Source organism: Vulpes vulpes, chromosome 5 (assembly GCF_048418805.1).
Source record: "Vulpes vulpes isolate BD-2025 chromosome 5, VulVul3, whole genome shotgun sequence".
Lineage (NCBI taxonomy): Eukaryota > Metazoa > Chordata > Mammalia > Carnivora > Canidae > Vulpes > Vulpes vulpes.
In genome coordinates, this window is record NC_132784.1 from 136,801,028 (window position 1) to 136,822,987 (window position 21,960).

Below are 21,960 nucleotides of genomic sequence, written 5' to 3' on the forward strand. Positions count from 1 at the left end.
TTGTTTTGTACATAAAATCAGTTTTAATGTATTTAACTTTAGATAAAACTGAAATTATTAATGACTGCTAATTTGAATACAAGTGTTTTGCCCAAGTCATTATCATAGTAAAGTAAGGAGACTTTAGAGGATTTATTTATTTAAATATAATAGACATAATATAAAGTGCACATATTTAAAGTGTATGGATTTATCGATGAAGCCATGATCACAATGAAAAGAAAGAACATATACATAATCCCAAAACATTTTCCCATGTCACTTGGAAATAACTCTCGCTCCTCTATATCATTTATTTTTATTTATTTATTTTGTTGTGGGGTAGGGGCAGAGGGAGAGATAGATAATCTTAAACAGGCTCTATGCTCAGCACGTAGCCTAAAATGGGGCCAGATCTCATGACCCTATAATCATGATCTGAGCCAAAATCAAGACTCCATCGCTTACCTGACTGAGCCACCCAGGAACTCCACACCATTTATTGAAAAGTATATAATTTTCCCACCGAGTTCTTTTGTACCATTGATGGAAATCTGTTTTCATCAATGTGTGTGTGTGTGTGTGTGTGTGTGTAACAAGCTTTAGGACTTTCTTTTCTTTTCCATTGATCTCTTTCTCAACTTTTATGATAATATCACACTCCCTCAATAACTATATTACATTAAATTTTGAAATCATATGATATTCCTTTTAAGTTTTTTTTTTTTTAATATGGTCTGTTACATTAATTTATTTCACAATGTTAAACCAAGATTATAAGCTTGAAATAAACCTCCAGCTCTGTTCTTTCTCAAGACTGCTTTATGGGATCCCTGGGTGGCGCAGCGGTTTGGCGCCTGCCTTTGGCCCAGGGCGCGATCCTGGAGACCCGGGATCGAATCCCACGTCAGGCTCCCGGTGCATGGAGCCTGCTTCTCCCTCTGCCTATGTCTCTGCCTCTCTCTCTCTCTCTCTCTCTCTGTGCGTGTGACTATCATAAATAAATAAAAATTAAAAAAAAAAAAGACTGCTTTGGCCGTCTAGGGTATATGCTAATATTTTTAATATGTCATGCCTCATTTTTATTCACTTAAAATATCTCCTAATTTCCCTAATTTCCCTTTTTGTGGATTACTTAGAAATGTTTTATATTGCATTCAAGTGTCTAAATAATTTTCTTGAATATTTGTATTAGCAACTTCCAGCGTAATTCCATTATTATCATAGAATATACATTATGTGACTTGAATCTCTTTTATTCTTTTTTTAAAATTTGAACCCTATTAAAAACATTTGGAGATGCTTTTTTGTTTGTTTGCTTGATTGTTTTTTTCCCCAGATGGGAGGTCAATATTGAGTTCCTTGTTTTTAATCTTTGCAAGAAGTGGAAGTCTTAGTGGAATTTTAAAACAAATAATAAAAAAAAATAAAAAAATAAAACAAATAATAAGAAAATACAGGCTGAAAAAATGTTTATTGTCTATAAAATCTTCAGGATATACAAGCATTTTTATTAATCATGGTTTCTTTTTAAATAAAATGTGGGGTTTGGAAGATCCAGTAAGAGTAACCAAATTATACAGCCTTCTTTCTTCGAATAAGAGGAAATATAAAAATATTTTATTTCATTGCCATTGTGTTTATTACTCCCAGATAAATACTGTTTTAAAAAGCTATTGTTTTCTTTATCTTGCAGTGAAACATTTGAAGTTTGCTACTATTTTTGATTCCAGTTAAAGAATCTGGTCATTACCTAATGTGATCATTTCACTGCTGAGTGGAAGCATTTCAGTGAGCATGAGAGCCTGCGGCAGGAATATATATGTTTCTGTTTGTGTGAACAAAATCTTTACATTTTTTGGTTTGGCAATATTCACGAAAAAATGTCAGCAAAACCAAGGACAGAGCCATGTCTGGATTTTGAATCTCAAATGTGGGGAGGGCTGTGTTGAAGGCCTTGATGAGTCATCTTTTTAGAGCTTTGATTCAATAAAGCACTAAGCAAGCTAAAATTATCTAAATTGTAGTTAAATAATACAGGCATAAGATAGATTTTTTGAATCCCAGACACAATGACACTGGGGAATATGGTACATTGTTATCCAATGTCTTTTAATATCTTGAGCTGAGATATTCATTCAACATGGTCACAATCTACTCCGTCTAAGAACATGCCAATGATAGCATCTCATGTACATTTTATTCAGTGTGATGAGTCTGCTCACCAGGGGGTTTAAAACCTATTCCATTCTTTTTAGTTTCCTCAGCTGGAAACTGGGCATTGTTACTCCCGCCTCACTGGGCTGTTGGAGGATGTTGTGACATGGAATATGAAAGGCCTCTAAGTCACAGGGGTATCCAATCAGCGCACCTTATGGTTCGTTCCTGGAAAGAGAATCACTCCAGTTCAGCAATGAACTTGGCCTCTTTCAGTTAGCTAAAGCAAAAGCTAGTTTCTCCATTTAAATTCCAGGCACAACATTTAGATACTGCCAAGTATAAAATAATCTTAAAAAAAAGAGAGAAAGAAAAAATAAAGTAAGAAAAGCACCATAAATACTGTGGGGAAAGATTGGTTGTTGCCATCATGGAAAGAAGAAAATAAGCACCCTATATAGTTCATAAACAAAAACTAACATCCAAGGTCTTGAGTATTTCAGGCTTTGATTTGTGTGTACCTGGTGCCACAATTCAGAAGAGCATGGACACCGCCACTCCGGTTTTCATTATTCTTTGCTTCTTGGTCATGTCACTGCCTCCTGTTTTATAAATACAAACAAATAAAAGCCTTGGAAACATTAATTGTTTGTATTCCAAGATAAATTAAAAGAAAAAAAAATGTTTTCATCGATGTATGTAGACTATAAGGCCCTTACTCTTTAATTTTGAATGTTTAAAGATAGTTATCATTTTATCATGTGTTCTGATTATGCTGATGTATAGGTATTTTTAGCAGCTAATTTTTATTTACATTTAAGAAATTTACATAAAAAACAAAAATAAAAAAGAAATTTACATAAAAAACTCAATATTAACTAAATGCTCCAATTATTTGCATTTTTCTCTTAACTTCTTTTCAATGCATATAAACATCTCATATATTCCTGTTATTACTTAGCACCTCAATGTTAACATTATCCACCATGAAAAAATTTAAAGCATAGAATTTACTTTATTTTTACCTTGCTCCAGTGTAAGGGAATTTGAAAAGCCATCCATTGTTCTCAAAAGCACTTGCCATAAATATCTTTGAACAATTTTTTTTTTCCTTTGGCCAAACTGTTTTCTTTCCTTTTAAACGTGTCATTTGCTATTACAAGAAACAATAGATACATATAGATACATAAATTTGGATTTATCATGTTTCTTATTGAAAACTTGCTCTCCAGAAAATGTAAAACAACAGTATGCACGTATGTACGTATGTATGTATTTTTTAACAAGTGTTTACATACTTTGGCTTAAGCCTATCAGCATTAAATTACATCTGTTTTCTTTATTTTTGCCAATATAACAGATTCATGTTGAAACATAAATGTTATTTAGCACTATTGAGGGATAGATTTTATTTTTATTTCTTAAAAAGTTTCCTTCTGGTTATCAAAAATGTTATTTTATGACAAGAAACCTTACAAATGAATAAGTACAAAAATCTGCTCGTAATCTCATCTCCAAACTACAGAAATAAAATAAGTATAGCGAGATACAGTAATGAATATAATACTATATTAAGTACAGTATACATAGACGTGAATAGATTTACAGGCATGTGCACATATTTCTTATTGCATGATATGGTTGTACTACTTTGAATGTGATAATACATTTTGAATGTTGCCTGGTGTCAGTGCATATCCTCACTCAATACTTTTTAATGACTATATCATATTCCATCTTATGGGGTGTCTCCAATTGCTTTGCAATTCTCTCATCATTTAATATGAAGTACAAATTTTAAGTAGTATAAACTATGTTTTAGTGAAAATTAGTATCTGTATATGTTAGTATGTATCCTTGGTAATTTCCTAGGATACATTAAGTATGAAATTGCTAAATGCTGTTAAATTTTGCCAGGGGCGGGGGAAACAATTTTTTACTCCTTTGTTTAAATATCTGTCATCAGAGGGGTACAATATTTACAACATGTATTCTAAGAAAATTTCAGTGACATGTTATTTGAAAAACAGTAGGCAGAAAAAAAAATGGAGGGGACATCCTTGCCCTTGCTTCCTAGATTTGTATAAAGTGGAACCAGACACATCTGTTTAGTATGATATGTATTTGTCAGCTCAAGTTGCCATAACAAAATAGTATAAACTGGGTGACTTAAATAATGGAAGCTTACATTCTTCCAAGATCAAGGTCTACAGGGTTCAGGTCTAGTGAAAGTTTCCTTCCTGGTTTGTAGACAAATGTCTTTCTTTTTTTAAGATTTTATTTATTTATTCATGAGAAACACAGAGAGAGAGAGAGAGAGAGACATAGTCAGAGGGAGAAGTAGGCTTGAGCAGGGAGCACAATGCGGGACTTGATCCCTGGGATCAAGGCCTGAGATGAAGGCGGATGCTCAATCACTGAGCCACACAGGCATCCCGGACAACTGTCTTCTTGCTGTGTCCTCACATGGCAGAGAGAGACAGAGACAGAGAAGAGCAAGGTCTTATGGCATTCATTACCTACTAAAGATGCTATCTAATCTCCAGATACAGTTACACAGAGGGAAAGAGCTTCGGCATATGGATGTGGTGGGAAAGAGGGAAACATATGATATGTATCGGTTAAGTTGAACTTCTTTGAGTTCTTAAGGACTTTTCTGTGGCAAAGAGGCATCAAGGATATTCAAATATTGCTCTTATCATTTTCTGTCAACAGGGCATGATCAATTATAAAGTCTCTATACAGCTTGATTATGTTTTTTGAAAATGATATTAAAATGCCTACATTATTAGAGACTGGAAATGATGGTGGATTAAGATGACCCTACTCTCACCTCACCCCATGCATACAACTAGAAAACACTCACCTCAGTGTAAATAACCTGGAAAATGCCCCAAACAGTAGCAGAACAAACTGCACAACTCAGGGTAGAAAGAGGCCATTTCAAAGAGGGTAGAAAGGATAGAAAGGAAAGGACAGAGACATTGTGGGAAGCTAAAAGGGCCCCAGCCATCTTTGGTAGGAGAGGGCCATAGGTGTGGAGAGGAGACTGAAACAGACCCCCCATATCAGGTAGCTTGCACAGAGGAGACAAATTCCCTTAACATTTGGCTTTGAAAACTACACAGACTGAATTTCATGAGTCTTTACAACCAGAAGGACATAAAGTCTGGGATTTTAGAAATTGGCAGGCTTGGCTCTGGGACAACCCAGAGGAGGAAGGGAGCTAGGTTTCCACCCTTAAAGAGATAGCACAATAATAGTCCTCAGAGATACAACAGAGAAACATCAGTTTGAATGCCTGGAGCATGCAGGAGGGAATTATATACCAATTTCAGAGCCCGTCCAGGAGGTACAGAGATCTCTGGGAGACTCCTCCAGGAACAAAAGAGTTGGTAGGTGCTAATTTTCTTCCCCACTGCCCACCATAAATCCATGGCCACCTTTGGGTACTGGCACAGCACTACCACTCACTATCTATCTTGCCTACATCAATCCTTGCCTATGGGCACAGCTATGGATCTGTCCTTTTCCAATCAGGCTTACCTCAGTCCCAATGTTTCAGGCTTCCTTCCAGAGAGGACCACACAAACCTTGGCATCACCATGTCTCCCAACCCATGCACTTTGTAGGGCCTTGATCCTGGTGTTGGCATCAGTGGTGGGCCCTGTGGAAGACCAGGTCGCATTTTGTTAAAATTGTGTGCTTCAACCACATGCACTCTGGGGATCCAGCCTGGCTGCCCCAGTCTCAGTGGTGATGGTAGGTCTCATTTCACAATGACAATAGGCAAGCACCATGTTAATACTGCTCACCCTACCCTATCCTGTCCTGTCCTGATGATAGGAGCATGTGCCCTCTCACCAATGCACAGACATTGTTGGCTCTGTGTGCCCGGCTCCCAACAATACATTCTTGGCCAGATGGAGCCCATTCAAACCACTGCCACAAGCCAGGCAGTGTGCAAGCAGCCCTGGAAAGCACCAGCAGCACTCCAAGTGACTCCTGCCCCCGAGAAAGGAGAAAATAACCACACATATCAGTCAGATAGCAGCCCCAGAAATGGATTGGTGGCAGACAATTGTTTTGTTTGTAGGTCCCTGTCCACCAATGAAAGCTTCTCAGGGGACAATACAGGGAAAGCACACTGTTGTCTGGTGTACTACATCTCTGGAAAATGCCTGGCCTGACTCAACTCAAGCCCAGAGCATCCCCAGGTGGGTCCACTAACACCACAAGGATCAAACATTGCCCACAAAATCTAAAGAGTGTCACTGCAGACAACTGGACTGAAGGACAAAGTGTCCAAACAATAATAAGACACACATAACACTCATTGGAGAACTCTGAAGAGCCAGATGCTGAGATATAGGAAAAATTGCCCTCCAGGGTACTTACAGGACCTCCTTAATAAGGCCATGACTTTCAAGGGCAGAAGGCATAGCTTCTCTTACACATAGAAACAGACACAGAGAGTTAGACAAAACAAGGAGACAGGGGAATACGTCCCAAATGAAAGAACAGGACAAAACCTCAGCAAGAGACCTAAGGGAAACAGATATAGGTAGTATGCCTGATAGATATTTAAAGTAATGATTATAAAGATAGTGACTGGACTTGAGAACAGAGTGGAAGACATCAGCAAGAACCTTAGCAAAGAGATAAAATGAACCAATAAAATACATGAAGAAATAAAGAATACAATACATGAAACATAAGAGTTCCAACTTAATATAGACTACTAAGTCGAGAAGATGTATACAAATTGAATGGTAATGAAAAATCAAAAAACAGTGATAGAAGTGCAAAATATAAAGAGAATTAAATGTAAGTACATCACTGAGGAAAGCCAGCAAATCATGAGAAGAGAGCAAGAGAAGAAAGGAACAGAGAACTGCAAAACAACCACAAGTCACAAAATGGCAATAAAGTATATATGTTAATATTACTTTGAATGTAAATGACTAAATGCTCCAAACAAAAGACACAGGGTGCCACATAGATACATGGCAAGACATATCTATATGCAGCTTAAAAGAGACTCATTTCAGACTCTGCAGAATAAAAGTGAGAGGATGGAGAAAAATCTATCATACAAATGGATGTCATAATGCTATGAAACTAAAAATCAACTACAGAAATATCTGGAAAAATCACAAGTATATGCAGATTAAATGACATGCTACTAAATAATGAATGGGTCAACCAAGAAATCAAAGATGAAATTACATGGAAACAAGTGAAATTCAAACACAGTTGTTCAAACTCTTTAGGATGCAGAAAAAGTGGTTCTAAGAAGGAAGTTTATAGCAATATAGGCCTATTTCAAGAAGCAAGAAAAATCTCAAAAAAAAAAAAGAAGCAAGAAAAATCTCAAATAGAAAATGTAACCTTATACTTAAGGGAGATAGAAAATGAAAAAAATGATATTGAATCAATAATCAAAAAAATGAAAGTCCAGGACTAGTTGGCTTCACAGATGAATTCTGCCAACCATACAAATAAGAGTTAATACTCTCCCAAAAAATAGAAGAGGACTGAAACCTTCCAAATTCATTCTCTAAGGTCAGCATTACCATAGTACCAAAGCAAGAAAAAGGCACCACAAAAAAAAAAAAAAAAAAAAAAGAGAGAGAAAGAGAGAGAGAGAGAGAACTACAGGCCAATAACTCTGATGAATAAATGCAAAAATCCTCTATAAATATTAGCAAACCAAATCCAACAATACATTTAAAAAATCATTCACTGCAATCAAGTGGGATTTTTCCCCTGAGGTTGCAAGGTTCAATATTTGCAAATCAGTCCACGTGATACATTCATTCATGATAAGAACCCTTAACAAGGTAGGTATAGAGGGAGCATACCTCAATGTAATAAAGGTCTTATATGAAAAACCCATAGTCAACATCATACTCAATGGAGTGGGGCACCTGGCTGACTCAGTTGGTTAAGCATCTGCCTTTGGCTCTGGTCATGATCTCAGCAAACTGAGATAGAGCACCACATCGGGCTCTCTGCTCAGCAGGGAGCTTGCTTCTCCCTCTCCCTCTGCCTGTTGCTCTGCCTACCTGTAATCTCTCTGTGTCAAATAAATAAATAAATAAATAAATAAATAAATAAATAAATAAAACTTTTTTAAAACATAATGAAACAAAAAAAAATATACATCATACTAAATGGGGAAAAATTGAGAGCTTTCCACCTAGGGCCAGGGATAAGATGAAGATGTCCACTCTCACAACATTTAAAAAAATATTTTTTCTTCTTTCTTCCTTTCTGTCTTTCTTTCTTTCTTTCTTTCTTTATTTATTTATTTATTTATTTATTTTTTTCTTCCTTTCTTTCTTCCTTCTCTTTCTTTCTTCTTTCTTTCTTTCTTTCTTTCTTTCTTTCTTTCTTCTCTTTCTTTTCTTTCTTTCCTTTCTTTTAGAGGACAGAGTGCAAGAAGATGGAGGGAAAGAGAGAGGGAAGGAGAAAATGAAGCAGACTCTGGACTGTGCATGGACCCCTACATGGGGCTCCATCCCATGACCATGAGATCATGACTTAAGCTGAAATCAAGAGTTGAATGCTTAACCCAGTCAACCAGGTGCCTCTCACTCTCATTATTAGTATTTAACATAGTACTTGAAGTCCTAGCCACAACAATTAGACAAGGAAAATAAATAAAAAGCATCCACGTTGGTAAAGAAGAAGTTAACTTTGGACTATTTGCAGATGACATGATATTATATATAGAGAGAAAGAGAGGACTGAAAATACTCCACCAAAAGAAAAAAAAACTGCTGGAACTGATAAATTCTGTAAAATATTGGGATGAAAAAATAATATACAGAAATCTATTGCATATCTATACACTAATTATGAAGCAATAGAAAGAGAAATTAAGAAAACAAACCCATTTACAATTGCAGCAAAAATAATGAAATAAGACTAAACATAACCAAAAAAGATGAAAGACTTGTATTCTGAAAACTATAAATTGTTGATGAAAGAAATTGAAAATGACACAAAGAAATGGAAAGACATTCCATGCTTATGGATTGAAGGAACAAATATTGTTAAAAAATCTATACTACTCAAATCAATCTACACATTTAACACAATCCCTATCACAATATTCAATGGCATTTTTCACAGAGCTAGAACAAACAGTCCTAAAATTTGTGTGGAATCAAGAAAAAAACCAAATATCCAAAGTAACCTTCAAAAAGAAAAACAAGCTGGAGGCCTCACAATCCATTATATTACAAAACTATAGCCACCAAAAACAGTATGATACTGGCACAAAAATACACACAGATCAATGAAACAGAATTGAAAACCCAGAAATAAAATCATACATTCTATTAATCTTTGGTAAAGCAAGAAAGAATATCCAGTGTGAAAAAAATACAATCTCTTAACAAATGGTGTTGGAAAAACTGAACAGCAACATGTAAAAGAATGACACTATACCACATTCTTACACCATCCACAAAAATGAATTCAAAATGGAATAATGACCTAAATGCAAGACCTGAAACAATAAAAATCACAGAAGATAGAACAGGCAGTAATTAATTTCTCTGACAGCAGCCACATCAACATCTTTCTCGATATGTTTTGGGAGCCAAGGGAAACAAAAGCAAATGTAAACTTGTGGGACTTACTCAAAATAAAAAGCTCTGCACAGCAAAGGAATCAACAAAAGAATCAACAAAACAAAAAACAACCTACTGAGTGGGAGAAAATATTTACAAATGACATATCTGATAAAGGGTGAAAATCCAAAATACAGACAATAATCTAAAAAACCTCATCACCCCCAAAACAAGTAATCCAATTAAAACTGGGCAGATGATATGAACAGACATTTCTCCAAGGAAGACACACAGGTGGCCAACAGACACGTGAAAAGATCCACAACAGTGTCCATCATCAGGGGGATGCAAATCAAAACAACAATGAAATATTACCTCACACCCCTCAGAATGCTTAAAATCAAAACTCAAGAAACAGCAGCTGTTGACAAGGATGCAGAGAAAAGGGGACCCTTCCACACTGTTTGTGGGAATGCAAACTGGTGCAGTCCTTCTGAAAAATAGTATGGAGCTTCCTCAAAAAATTAAAAAAGGACTAACTTATGATCCAATAATTGTGCTACTGAGTATTTGACTAAGGAATACAAAAACCCTAACTGAAGGGAAATATGCACCCCAATGATTATTGCAGCATTATATACATTAGCCAGATAGTGGAAGCAGCACAGCTGTCCATCAATAAAAGAATGAATAAGTAGTGGTATGTGTGTGTGTGTGTGTGTGTATGTGTGTGTGCGTGCGCACATATATGTAAAAGAATATTAATTCAGTCATAAAAAAAGAATGAAATCTTGTCATTTGCAACAACATGGATAGGTCTAAATTCTAAATGATATAACCCCATCCAAGAAAGACAAATACCATATGATTTCACTCCTACGTTGAATTTAAGAAGGAAAAAAGACACACCAAAAAAAATAGACTCTTATGATAGGGAACAAACAGATGTTTACTGGAGAGGAGGTAAGTGGGGGGGATGGATAAAATCAGTGATTGGGACTAAGGAGTGCACTTGTTGAGATGAGCACTAGGTGTTGTATGGAAGTATAGAGGCACTACATCGTATGCCTAAAACTAATATAACATTGTATGTTCACTATAACACCAGAATTAAAAATTTAAGACATGCTTAGATTATTGATATATTGTGAGAATCAAGTGAAATATGTACATGAATGTTCTTAGTTTGTATGACTTACTCAAGATCTTTGTCTTAATGCATCCTTTCATCTGTTATTTCATCCTTCTGTATTTTCTTTCTTTTATTAGTATCTGTTTAGTTATATGTGGGAGATATATTTTGTCAAATGATACGTAGTCAAAGGTTTGTTTATTTTTTTTATTTTTTTCAAAGGTTTGTTTAATCTAGGCTTTGTTCTCTGCCACATAAAACCATATTCCTTTCAAGAATTAAAAAAAAGAAGATTGCAATACAGATAAGACAAAGAATAGCATTTAGGGATATTTTAAATGCTACTCTTTGAAAATTTAACTAAATTATAAAGAAATATGATTTAAAAAACTAGATCTTCCATGTTAAAATTAATTTTCTCTTTAAAAAATGGGGGAAATTCTAAGTACAGTGCTTATTTTTATGTATATCCTGCAATCTCCCCACTCCTGAGGTCCTAATTTACATGACAACACAAAAAAGTTAGTGCAGTTGTATAGTGTCCATCAAAGGGCACCTATAATAATATGAAATCCTCATGCTGTCATTGTGAAGATGTTCTCTGCAGAAATTATGGATGAGAAGATACTGAGTTGGGTCAGGTTTTTTCCTATTGAGAAAGCAACATAATATTATGGTAAGAATGTGGAGGAGTTCTTGGTCTGTATAGACCTTCCTTGTGCAAGCATAAATTCACAGAAAAAGGAAACAAAATTAAATGAGTAATTCATTTGCGTTAGTTAATATCTGCTGCATAACAAACAGTATCCAGGTTTGGTGTCAGCTGTTAGCTTAGCTTAGCTAGGATGGTCCATCTCCACCTGCTGTTGGCTGGGACCACACACAGTCTGACAGAGGGTTGGTGATAATGTTGCATATCTTTTGTTTGACTGGATGTTAGTAGGGGTAATTGATTCCACTATACATGTACAAACCTTGACAGTGTTTCATCATTAGAGCATCTATATGGCACTCAGTGCATAGTTGTTTAATGAATAATGGGATATTTACTATGCATCAGGATGCATCAGGTACCATTCTCATTGCTCAACATTTATTATTATTTTCCAGTAATCTTCACAATAGCCCACTTTGATGGCATCTTTTATTATCTTCATTGGTAATCATGGAATGGCATGATTAAATAATATGCCAATATTTACTCAACTAATGAATGTGGAGTCAGGCTTCAAACCAAGACAGTTAACCACACACTACATGGCATACTAATAAAGTTATCCCCAGAAGAAGAAAGGAGGGATGTATAGTGGAGGGAAAGAGGGAAGGAAGGAATAAACAACTTTCTAGAAATGTATATAATTATATATAAAACATATACATGGGGACAAAATCTGGTAGGGCTTCTAATTCAATCCATGAATGTTATTTTCTTACCCTTATGATATGATAATTGAACATGACACTAAATGCAAACTGGTCAAAATTGTGGAGAGTCTAAAACTACTAATAACACCTATGCATATAACTCTTTGGATTTTTTTTAAACAGTTTAACATCTAGGAGCCAGGAATCAAAAATATAGGAGAAATATTTCATGGCTACCAGGCACCTCTATTTTTGAGAAGTCAAATAAATAAGCTATAATACTCCTCTCTGGGGACAGAGAATACTCGTTTAACACACATACACACATATTTTTAATGGCTTAGTCATATAATTTAGCAAAGGAGCCAATCACCTTTCAACTCTAATAAGAACAACTTAAGTCCTACTTATTTATGTGTTATATAAAGTTATAAAACATCTAAATCAAAATCTCACTGGTGAGCACAGAATGCTTGACATGTAATTGGTAGGGCAAGTGAGATTAGGGCACCTACAAATTAACACTCAGCCAAAGTAAATTTTTCCTCCCCACTGAAGCTGGCAAACACCTGGCATACGATGGAAAAATGACTCATACTGCAGACAGGTATTATAGGTCCCATGAGACAGTATTTATAATTATTTCCTTTCTAATTGTTGAACAGGAGGAAGGCAACTTTACAAAATAACTGATGCAGATGTGAACCATACCTGCAATAGAAAACGTTCAGCAGCTAAAGGCTGAGCATTTAATATTTTTCTTTACCAACATGCTGTGCTTGCCCGTATCCGTGCAGTTCCATTTCAAAATGATAGAAGTCCCAGGACAGAGCACTAGAGGAAGCCCACTGAAGGACAGCCTGACTCCCCACCCAGGCATGTCATGGGAGAGTAACTCAGCCTCTCTGTGACTTAGAGACCTCATTTTATAATGAAAAAAAAAATAATGTATCTTTATGTATTATTAAAATAACCAAACAATTATGCATGGAACATATAGAGCTTGGGACATCAGAAAAACTCAATACAAGTGGGCTTTAATAATTATTACAATTGTTAATATTGTTATATTAACCTTTAAAGGCCAAAATTTTGTGTACATCCTATGTGAGTCAGTAGGGCCTTACCCAAAATTCTGGTACTAACACTTAGAAAAACATACTTTCATTGTAACTAAAGAGCATATCTTTTAACCCCCCTTCAAAAAATATAGATATTGTTTAAGGAACCAAATGTATAAGTAAAAAAATATAAGTATTTTGCTACACATGTTTATTTTTTCCCTCAATTATAGGCAGTGATATATACTGTTGGAATTTAGATTTCAGGTTGACTTGAAGCCTGATTCTAAGTCAGGGCTTAGTCAGATCAAATTACAATCTGGAAATTGTCAATAAAGTGAATATACTGCTAGTTTGTTGGGATTATAATGAAAACATAAATATTTGTACTTAAGGCGATATGTCATTCCATTTGTTTCTTCCATCCACTTAAACTTTTCACAACTAACTTGGCCATTCCTTCATCACTCTTCAAGTAGAAGTTCAAAAAATTGGAAAAGAGCCAAAGAATAGTCCTGGTCCTGAATTTAAAGTCCCAGCTGCAAAGAAAATGGTCCTATGATCTGTATTTGATTTTGTTTTGATGGCTGAATAAAATCTAAGCATGACAATATGCTCAATTTAGTTTGATTTGAAAAAAAAAAAAATGTGGCTCCCAACTTGTTACTTCTTTAAGAATTGCCAAGTAGTTTCTTTTTCACAAATTATTTTATTTTGAAGAAAGTTCTATCACTAAAATTCTCATAGGCAGTAATTCTATTAACAATATTTACAATGGAGATTTAGCCAGAAGGACAATCGAATTAGAAAGGAAAAAGAGGGATTTATTGAAGTCAAATACTTGACCCTTACATAGGCTGAATGTGGCTCAAATTCACAACAAGTCTTGTGGTCAATGGAGGCTGGACATGGTAAAATGAGAGAGATCAAGTAGTTTTTTTTTTTTTTTAAGGTTTATTATTTATTTTAGAGAGAAAGAGAGCATGAGAGGGAGGAGGGGCAGAGGTGGAGGGAGAAGAAAGAGAGAATCTCAAGCAAACTTCCTGTTGAGTGTGGAGCCCAACACGGGGCCCCATCCCATGACCATGAGATCATGACCTGAGCCAAAACCAAGAGTAGAATGCTTAACTGACTGAGCCACCCAGGTGCCCTAAGGTCAAGTAGCTTGTAATTATTCCTTAATAAAGTCCTCATACTATTCATTTTCTGTCTCCTTTGCTACCTTGTATTTGTGTGAGATGATCTGTAGGATTTACTAACAATATGTTGGGATTTAAGCAGACCTGAAATGGAATCTGTTCCCTTCTCCTAGTAGCATGGTAACTATGCAAGTTTTTTTTAAACTTGTGAATCTAAATAATTTTTATCTGTAAGGTGGAGAATTCTTACCTAGCTCACATGATTATAGTGATGATTTAATAGCAAAGACTCTTGAGTATTCAGTCATAAGAGTGTTCAATTCTAAATACCATTACCGTTTTACTTCAGGAATACCTCAAGCACCTCCCTTGTCCTTAGCTCTCCTAGCACAGATTGGCCATTCTTGCAAAAGTTCATGGGCATTAGTTACGGAGATGGTAATACAATTTGCTAAATTCATAACAGATTTAAATGTCAACATGCCAGTTTTTGATGGTATATGCATATTTGGCAAATTTATTGATAGTCTTTTTTAAAAGATTTTATTTATTTATTTATTTATCACACACACACACACACACACACACACACAGAGGCAGAGACACAGACAGAGGGAGATGCAGGCTCCATGCAGGGAGCCTGATGTGGGACCCGATCCCGGGACTCTAGGATCACGCTCTGGGTGGAAGGCAGGCGCTAAACCGCTGAGCCACCTAAGGATCCCTTATTGATAATCTTTAATGAGAATATCACCATCAAAAATTGTCTTTGAAGAACCATATGAGAAATGAAGTAAGAGTCACAACCAGTGGATAACAATATCCATTCATGGCAGTGATCCTGAAGTGGTACATATTTCCTAATCCTGAGAAATTCATACTGATTATTTGCATAATTGTATTTGATTATGGCCTTTTGTCTTTATTTTCAGTTCTTTCTATCATCAATGTCTTTGTCCTTTCCTGTCATCTCAGAGTTTCATTTTTGTCTATTAATATATTCAATCTGGTCTCCAATGTTCTTGTAATGTGTCATCTGCATTTTCTCAGGGTTTTAAAACATAGTTTAGTTTTTTTTAACACTTCTTAAAACTTTAAACTTCAATTAAATGAACACTCAAAAACCCTTAAAATTGTGATTAACTGTAACAACTTAGAAATATACAGCCTTATAAACACTTTCATGTCACAGATTAAGTTCAAATTAGATAGCAGGTATTTATCATTACTCAAAGAAATCAGAAGAGTTTTTAAAAAGGATTATAAATAAATGCTCAGAAACATACAATTATTACGTCTCTACTTGCCACAGAGTGACACATTTCTTTTATTTTTATTTTATTTTATTTTATTTTATTTTATTTTATTTTATTTTATTTGAGATTTTATTTATTCATTCATGAAAGACAGAGAGAGAGAGAGAGGAAGAGACATAGGCAGAGGGAGAAGCAGGCTCAATCAGGAAGCCCGATGTGGAACTCGATCCCAGGACTCCAGGATCATGCTTTGAGCCAAAGGCAGATGCTCAACCGCTGAGCCCGTAGGCGTCCCGTAGTGGTACATTTCTTAATTTGGTTTCATGTCATAGGTATCTTTGTCATGTAATTATCAGATACTTGTGCATTCACTGACCAACCAGATGAAAGTCAGGACCAGCTGACTTTCTCTCCCAACTTACACAAGAGGAAGTCTCTTTTCTAATTTTGTATTATCTCGACTCTAGATTTGAGAATAGCTGTCCCCAGAGCTACTTGGATGTAAAATAATAAAGTGCATAAAATGTGTCTGTGGTGCTTCCTCACTTATGTCCCATCATCCATGGCCTATAGGCCTTCATTCCTATCTCTGAGCCCCTTCAATTTCCTGCAGTCAGGCTAGATGAGTAAGTGGTATTTCATGAGTCAGAACTTTCTTTTACCTCCCAATCCTCAAAATATAACTACTAGTGTTTATCTATGAAGGCCTCCAAAATCCTGAGACAGAATTAACTGACTTCAGTAAATGAATGTCAGCAAACTTTTATTCAATGGCAGTAAAGTTAAATCAGCTGTTTTCTCTGAAGTCTTTTGCCTTCACTCCTGCACTCTGCGAGAAGTTGACCACACTCAAAATTAGCTGGAAGGCAATTCATGAAATTGGAAATCTCTAGGTGCTCTGTACGCCAAGGGCAAAAATGTAAGTCAGGGAAAAGAGACTACTGTCTTGTTGCTCAAGGCATATTTGCTGTATTGCTTGGTGAACCATAATTTGAATGGTTGGGATTTTTATTCGTGTTTTGAAGAGGAAAATGCACAGACTTGCTCAATTCTTTATTATTTGATTACCATAATAAAGCCAGTTGTGCCATGTTATCTTGATGTGCTAGATTTGTAGCATGTTTCTGATTGCTTCTTCACCAAGGGAAGGCTAGGCCACATCAATGTTGCAACAGGCCAAAGAAAGGAAGGCTTAACAGCAATGGTAATGGAAGAATGGGAAGAAGTATTGTGCCGCCATATGGTGAAAAATGTCAAACTTTCAGTACTATGCTAACTCACATTCTATTTACTTCATAAATAAAATTAGTTTCCTATTAGCCATAATGGAGAACTAAGAACACAGTGAAATTTTTAATGGAATAATCAATGATTTTTAAATTTAAAGTAAATAGTAAAATTAATTAACCAATAGGAATACTGTAATTATAGTTAAAACACTTAATTACTACCTAAGGAAAAAATAACATTGATAGTGATGATGACTCAAACAATGGCTAATCATAGTAATAATTTAAAAATCGAAAGCAAAGTAGGAAACAAATTTGCCTTTTTTCTATTTAACTATAGCTTCAATATATTAATGTCAGTACAACTAAAATTATGTAAAATAAGTATCTGAGTAATTGGTTTGCTATAAGACTGTAGTGGATGCATTGTTACTCTGCCCAAATCCTATTTCCCACTTTCCTAGACCCTCGGAGTCATGAGTCCTCTAGGACCAGAAGTGAAAGCATCTGACAGCTTTCAGCTGGGTTCTTCTCTGCACCTCAAGAATGTGGCATTGTCTGTTATCTGAAGCTATTTTTCTATCTAATGCTGTATGATGAGAGGATGTGATTGTAGAGCCCTTACCACAAAGGGAACATCTCAGAGGGGCCATTCTCGTCCAGAGCTCCCTGTAAGGTCACCTGATCATTTGTGTTGACTTCATTTCTGTTCCCCTTCTCCCTTTGCCCAGTGTTGATCCTTAGCACATTTCCTAATTAATTTTCAACATGCAAATACGACTGTGAATTTTAAGCCTATGCCTTTAAACAAATCATATAATATAGATTTTTATGTTCTTAAGTCCAACAGGTTATGCTGTCTGGCCCATTGAATTAAAAGACAATAAATTAAAATGTTGAATAAAATATGAAATATTATAAAATATTTATCTGGCCAGAAAACACATAATCCTCCTACATGCTAAGTCAAAACAGAATGAAGGAAAAACAATGGAGCTAGGAAACAGGCTTGCCCCAAAAGATTTTTTTTTTTTCAAACCAGGGTGACTTTGAATTTTGGTTTTCATAGTCTTGCAGAAATCAATAGATAGAAAACACAGAGTAGGTGCTGCTGGAGGTGGGCATTCTACAGAAAATAATTGACATAGCAACGTGAGATTGTTCTCCTTAAAGACCTTCTTGCAAGGTTGTCCTTGACTAGTGTTTGGGAACTTGAGTTTTAGGAAAGTTCCCTTAATTCCCAGAACTGGTAAGGGTATTCACTGTGCCTCAAGTGTTTGTCCAACAGTGTGGTTTCTGGTGAATCCCCACTTTCTTCCTGGGAGCCTTGAAAGGTAATACATGCTAAACAGAGGGTGCTACACAGTTAGCTTCCAATAAAAACCTTGAGCACTGAGTCTCTAATTAGCCTCTCTGGCCAAAGACCTTTCAAAGATGTTACCTCAATTCATTGCTGCAGGAAGCCATCATGTCCTGTGTGATTCCTCTGGGGGAGAGGACTCTTGACATTAGTGTCAGAGTTTCTGTTCCCTGTCCTTTTCCTGATTTTGTTCTGCATTCTTTTGCGGTAATAAATAGTAGTTGTAAGTTTGGTTATATGCTGGGTTCTATGAGTCATCCTAGCAATTCATCAAACCTGGGAATGTTTTTAGGGACTCCCAACATAGGAGTCTAGTTGTGATATCTCAAAAAAATATATATATATACATATATATCATCTCTGTAAAGATGAATTAGATAGAAAAGCCAAATGGAACAGAGGGATCAGTGTCTTTCTCCAATCTTAGCATTGGTAAAAGCAATAGAGTAAGATATATCAGACTGGACTCTAGACAGAAAAAAGAGAATGACAAAAAAGCAATATGTAAAGAGATCATGGCTGAGAACTTTTTAAGCATAAACATATATATAGAGAGGAGATTCAACAAGCCCAAGCAAGATGATTGTTCCTTCTCTGACCACACGAGAAAGAGATTTAATAATTTATTTATTTAAAAAACATAAAGACCATCAATTTTTAGTGTGTATAGTTCTATGACTATGATCACATGTGTGATTCTTGTAACCATCATAAACAGTATACATAACAGTATTTTTTCAGTCTAAACATTCCCTCATGCTGTCTCTTTGTAGTTCCATCCTCCACTTCCCTAAATTCTGAGAGCCAATTGTCTTTTTTCCATCACTATAATTTTGTCTTCAAGAATGTTATTTAATGAAATCTTGGATTATACAATCTTTCAAAGAGGCTTCTTTCATTAGTGTAAGAAAAGATTGAATATAAACATTCATGTACAGGTTTTATGTGAACATATGTTTTCATTATTCTAGAGTAAATAAATATGCTGAGTCATATGGTAATGACAAATTTAAACTTTTATAAAATTTCCAACTATTTTCCATACCAGCTGTAGAATCTACAGTTTTACCAGCAAAGTAGGAGAGTACCAGTTGTTTGCCAGCACTGGTATTAGCACCATATTTTATTTTGACTATTGTAATTAATAGCTGTGCAGAGGGATCCTATCACGGTTACATAGTCCTTTTACCTAAAGGAAATGAAGTGAATTTTTTTTTTATTTGCTTACTTCTCATTCATATATCCACTTGGTGAAGTACTTGTTCCAATCTCTGTACAATTTTTAGTTAGTTATATTCTTACTCTTGAGTTTTAAGACATTGTTATGTGTTCTGCCTAGAAATCCATTGTCAATCCTTTGTCTTTTTGGTTCATGTCTAGAAAATCTTTGCCTAACTTCAGGTCGTGTAGATTTTCACCTGTTTTCTTCTAAATGTCATATCATTTTATTTTACATTTAGGTCTGTGAATTATTCTGTTAAGTTTTATATAAAACATGAGGTTTAATTCATGGTCCATTTTCTGCATATGAATGCCCAATAGTTTGTAAAAAATCATTTGGCCACATTTGTATGGGTCTATTTCTGAACAAAAACTGTTATTGGTCTGTGCATCCATGTTTTTGTAAATGTCATATTATCTTTATTACTGTCATTTAACATAAATTTTAAAATAACAGAGTGAATGTTTTTATTTTATTACTGATTTTCAAAATCTTTTTAGCTGTTCTAGTTACTTTCTCCTTTAATATAAATTTTAGAATTAACTTGACTATACCTAGACATAATCCTGCTGAGGTTTGGAATGTTATTTTATAAATCTATTGATCACTTTGGGGAGAAATGACGTCTTATTCATTAAGTGTTCCAATCTATAAATATAGTATACTTCTCCAGAAATTTAGATCTTCTTTGATTTTTTTTCAGTAATGTATATGGTTTCTACATACAGATCTTGCATAAATCTAAATAAATTGAAAAAGATTGAAGTCATACAAAGTATGTCTTTGTTATAACAGAATTAAACTAGAAATAAACAATGAAAATAAATCTGGAGAGCCCTCAAATATTTGCAAATTAACAATACATTTCTCAATATATGATGAGTGAAAGGTAATACCACAATAGAAAATTTTAAAAGTATTAATTTAGGGGCATTTGGGTGGCTAAGTGATTGATCATCTGCTTTTGGATCAGGCCATGATCCTGGGGTCCTGGGGTCCAGTCCCTCATCAGGCTCCTCCTGATTCTTCTTCTGCCTATATCTCTGCCTCTCCTTCCCTTTGTGTCTCTCATGAATAAATAAAATATTTAAAAAATAAAAATTAAAAAAAATAAAACCACTCTTTAGACCTGTCTATGGTACCATAAACACAAATTAATTAAAAGACCAAAGGCCTACAGACTTCAATAAAAAGTACAAAGAATTTTTAAGAAAACATAAAAGAAAATCTTTATTATCCTAAGCAAGTCTGTCAGAGCAAGGCATTCTTAGAAATGAAATATAAAGCCTAATTCGCAAAAGAAAAATATTGATAAATTAGACATTCCAAATTTAAAAAGCTTTGCACTTCAAAAGACTCCATTAAGAAAACAAAAAGACAACCTACAGAAAGCAAATCAAGTATCTATGAAAGGACTTATAATTAAAATACATAAAGAATCTTTGCAAATCTATAATAAGAAGAAAACCCAGCTGTAAAAGAGCAAACATTTTAATAGATTTTTCACAAAATAAGATATAAAATGGTTAATGAATAACAAAAATGGCTAATATGTAGACAAAATGTGCTCGACATCATTATTTATTATAGAAATGGTCATTAAAACTGCACTGAGTTACCGTTTCACACACTGTAGAATGGGTACAATAATGAAGACAAACTAAAACAAGTGTTGGTGAGGGGCTGGAAAAATAAGTACAGTCCTACATTGCTGATGGGAATGTGAATGGTAGACCAACTTCATAAACCATGCAATCCAACCATCCTACTCCTAGGTATCCACAAAAAGTGAAAACATATATTCACCCAGTACTTACACCAGTACTTCATAGCAGCATTGCATCAAATGCCCAATAATTTCACTGCAAATGTCATCAACTTTTGAATGGGTAAATGAAATGTGGTATAACAATACAATGGAATACTGTTCAGCAATATAATGAAATGACATATCTAAATGATTCAAAGAAAACAGTATTTTAGGTGAGAGAATCCAGGCAGAAAAGACTATGTATTTCAGGGTAGCATATACATGAAATGTCCAAAGGAAGCAACTCTATAGTATCAGACATGAGATTGATGGTTGTCTGGGGCTGAGAGGAAGAATGGGGGATTGGAAATGTCTAAAAGTGCTTTATTACGAAGACTGCACCATGTTACAGATGTCGCTAAAATCCAGTGAGTCGTACATATGCTTAAAATAAGTGACTAAATCTTTTCGTCCAAAAACAGCATTTTATCTCATATTTTCTTTAACTTTAGTTTTTCATTATTTCATTTTATTATTTGAATGCCTGGGGTTTCACTATTAAGAATATTTTACTCAATTCCTCCTCATTCTATCACATTCCCGGAAGTACTGTTCAGGATTTTTCTGATATCAGTGTCTCTGGCCCCTATATTACTGGAAATGGGGGAAATAAAGTGCAGCTCCAGAATGATTTTCCTGCAGTAGTCTTGTTTTCTTCTCCACTAAG